Below are 4049 nucleotides of genomic sequence, written 5' to 3' on the forward strand. Positions count from 1 at the left end.
ATCTTGGGTTCCAGGAGGTCGGGCAGGGGTACCTCCGGGACCGGACCGTGCTGCAGGAGGGGCTCAACCCCGGGTTTGGCTCCATGTCGACTGGAGCTCCGGCCCAGGGGCGGGCCGGGCGAGAGTTCCAGGAGCCCGGCCGCGATTCCGGCTTCTCCCCGGTGCCCTGCCCGGAGGCCGGGCAGGTCCGGGGGCCTTCGGCGCGGGCGGCGGGCTGCTCCCGCGGGGGAGACGAGCCTCTCTGGGGCCCGGGAGGTTGGCCCTGGGTCGACCTGGCGCCGGGGCTCGGGCTCCGGAAGTCCGTATGAGGTTTTTCAAACGGGCCTTGCCCGGGCCTTCGCTCCAGGAGGGCGGACACTTTCGGCGGTTGCCCCCGGCGGCTGGGCCGGGTGCCGCATCTACAATATTGCCAGGAAAGGTTCGCGGAGATTTTCGAGGACACGGGTTTCGGGACCCTAGATGCCCATCTTGGGTTCCAGGAGCTCGGACGGAGGAACCTCCGGGGCCGGACCGTTCCGAAGGAGGGGGTCAAAACCGAGTTTGGCTCCATGTCGACTGGAGCTCCGGCCCCGGGGCGGGCCGGGCGGCCTGCCCGGCGAGAGTTCCAGGAGCCCGGCCGCGATTCCGGCTTCTCCCCGGTGCCCTGCCCGGAGGCCGGGCGGGCCCGGGGGCCTTCGGCGCGGGCGGCAGGCGGCTTCCGCGGCGGAGACGAGCCTCTCTGGGGCCCGGGAGGTGGGCCCTGGGTCGACCTGCCGCCGGGGCTCGGGCTCCGGAAGTCCGTATGAGGTTTTTCAAACGGGCCTTGCCCGGGTCTTCGCTCCAGGAGGGCGGACACTTTCGGCGGTTGCCCCCGGCGGCTGGGCCGGGTGCCGCATCTACAATATTGCCAGGAAAGGTTCGCGGAGATTTTCGAGGACACGGGTTTCGGGACCCTAGATGCCCATCTTGGGTTCCAGGAGGCCGGACGGAGGAACCTCCGGGGCCGGACCGTGCTGCAGGAGAGGTTCAACCCCGAGTTTGGCTCCATGTCGACTGGAGCTCCGGCCCGGGGGGCGGGCCGGGCGGCCTGGCCGGGCGAGAGTTCCAGGAGCCCGGCCGCGATTCCTACTTCTCCCCGGTGCCCTGCCCGGAGGCCGGGCGGGTCCGGGGGCCTTCGGCGCGGGCAGCGGGCTGCTCCCGCGGGGGAGACGAGCCGCCCTAACGCCCGGGAGGGAGGCCCGGGGTCGACCTGGCTCCCGAGCTCCGGCCCTGGAAGTCCGTATGAGGATTTTCAAACGGGCCGTGCCCGGGCCTTCGCTCCAGGAGGCCGGACACTTTCGGCGGTTGCTCCCGGCGGCTGGGCCGGGTGCCACATCTACAATATTGCCAGGAAAGGTCCGCGGAGATTTTCGGGGACACGGTTTTCGGGACCCTAGATGCCCATCTTGGGTTCCAGGAGGTCGGACGGAGGAACCTCCGGGGCCGGACCGTGCTGCAGGAGAGGTTCAACCGCGAGTTTGGCTCCATGTCGACTGGAGCTCCGGCCCAGGGGCGGGCCGAGCGGCTTGGCCGGGCGAGAGTTCCAGGAGCCCGGCCGCGATTCCTACTTCTCCCCGGTGCCCTGCCCGGAGGCCGGGCGGGTCCGGGGGCCTTCGGCGCGGGCAGCGGGCTGCTCCCGCGGGGGAGACGAGCCGTGCTGGGCCCCGGGAGGGAGGCCCGCGGTCGACCTGGCGCCGGGGCTCCGGCCCTGGAAGTCCGTATGAGGTTTTTCAAACGGGCCTTGCCCGGGCCTTCGCTCCAGGAGGGCGGACACTTTCGGCGGTTGCCCCCGGTGGCTGGGCCGGGTGCCGCATCTACAATATTGCCAGGAAAGGTTCGCGGAGATTTTCGGGGACACGGATTTCGGGACCCTAGATGCCCATCTTGGGTTCCAGGAGGTCGGACGGAGGAACCTCCGGGGCCGGACCGTGCTGCAGGAGGGGGTCAAAACCGAGTTTGGCTCCATGTCGACTGGAGCTCCGGCCCGGGGGGCGGGCCGGGCGGGCAGGCCGGGCGAGAGTTCCAGGAACCCGGCCGCGATTCCGGCTTCGACCCGGTCGACTGCACGGCGGGCGTGCAGGCCGGGGGGCGACTCGCAGGGGCCCTTCCAGGCTGCGGGGCCCAGCGGTTGGAGCCCGGCTACCCCGGCGAAGGGGCGGAAGAACCTGCACGGCGCGGCGGGAGAACCCGGCATGCTTCCGCGGGGCAGGCCGGGCAGGAGTTCCAGGAGCCCGGCCACGATTCCTACTTCTCCCCGGTGCCCTGCCCGGAGGCCGGGCGGGCCCGGGGGCCTTCGGCGCGGGCATCAGGCGGCTTCCGCGGCGGAGACGTGCCTCTCTGGGGCCCGGGAGGTTGGCCCTGGGTCGACCTGGCGCCCGGGCTCGCGCTCCGGAAGTCCGTATGAGGTTTTTCAAACGGGCCTTGCCCGGGCCTTCGCTCCAGGAGGGCGGACACTTTCGGCGGTTGCCCCCGGTGGCTGGGCCGGGTGCCGCATCTACAATATTGCCAGGAAAGGTTCGCGGAGATTTTCGGGGACACGGATTTCGGGACCCTAGATGCCCATCTTGGGTTCCAGGAGGTCGGACGGGCGAACCTGCGGGGCCGGACCGTGCTGCAGGAGGGGGTCAAAACCGAGTTTGGCTCCATGTCGACTGGCGCTCCGGCCCGGGGGGCGGGCCGGGCGGGCAGGCCGGGCGAGAGTTCCAGGAACCCGGCCGCGATTCCGGCTTCGACCCGGTCGACTGCACGGCGGGCGTGCAGGCCGGCGGCGACTCGCAGGGCCCCTTCCAGGCAGCGGGGCCCAGCGGTTGGAGCCCGGCTACCCCGGCGAGGGGCGGAAGAACCTGCACGGCGCGGCCGGAGAACCCGGCATGCTTCCGCGTGGCAGGCCGGGCAGGAGTTCCAGGAGCCCGTCCACGATTCCTACTTCTCCCCGGTGCCCTGCCCGGAGGCCGGGCGGGCCCGGGGGCCTTCGCCGCGGGCGGCGGGCGGCTTCCGCGGCGGAGACGAGCCTCTCTGGGGCCCGGGAGGTCGGCCCTGGGTCGACCTGGCGCCGGGGCTCGGGCTCCGGAAGTCCGTATGAGGTTTTTCAAACGGGCCTTGCCCGGGCCTTCGTTCCAGGAGGGCGGACACTTTCGGCGGTTGCCCCCGGCGGCTGGGCCGGGTGCCGCATCTACAATATTGCCAGGAAAGGTTCGCGGAGATTTTCGGGGACACGGATTTCGGGACCCTAGATGCCCATCTTGGGTTCCAGGAGGTCGGAGGGAGGAACCTCCGGGGCCGGACCGTGCTGCAGGAGGGGGTCAAAACCGAGTTTGGCTCCAAGTCGACTGGAGCTCCGGCCCGGGGGGCGGGCCGGGCGGGCAGGCCGGGCGAGAGTTCCAGGAACCCGGCCGCGATTCCGGCTTCGACCCGGTCGACTGCACGGCGGGCGTGCAGGCCGGGGGGCGACTCGCAGGGGCCCTTCCAGGCTGCGGGGCCCAGCGGTTGGAGCCCGGCTACCCCGGCGAGGGGCGGAAGAACCTGCACGGCGCGGCGGGAGAACCCGGCATGCTTCCGCGGGGCAGGCCGGGCAGGAGTTCCAGGAGCCCGGCCACGATTCCTACTTCTCCCCGGTGCCCTGCCCGGAGGCCGGGCGGGCCCGGGGGCCTTCGGCGCGGGCATCAGGCGGCTTCCGCGGCGGAGACGTGCCTCTCTGGGGCCCGGGAGGTTGGCCCTGGGTCGACCTGGCGCCCGGGCTCGGGCTCCGGAAGTCCGTATGAGGTTTTTCAAACGGGCCTTGCCCGGGCCTTCGCTCCAGGAGGGCGGACACTTTCGGCGGTTGGCCCCGGTGGCTGGGCCGGGTGCCGCATCTACAATATTGCCAAGAAAGGTTCGCGGAGATTTTGGGGGACTCGGTTTTCAGGACCCTAAATGCCCATGTTCGGTTCCAGAAAGTCGGTCAGAGGAACCTCCGGGGCAAAAGAACCGTGCCGCGCCGCCTTGTCAACCGAGCGTGGAGGCAGCGTGCCCCGATCCGGCGGGCCTGGCCA

This window comes from Alligator mississippiensis, unplaced genomic scaffold, assembly GCF_030867095.1.
Source record: "Alligator mississippiensis isolate rAllMis1 unplaced genomic scaffold, rAllMis1 scaffold_57, whole genome shotgun sequence".
Classification (NCBI taxonomy): Eukaryota; Metazoa; Chordata; order Crocodylia; family Alligatoridae; genus Alligator; species Alligator mississippiensis.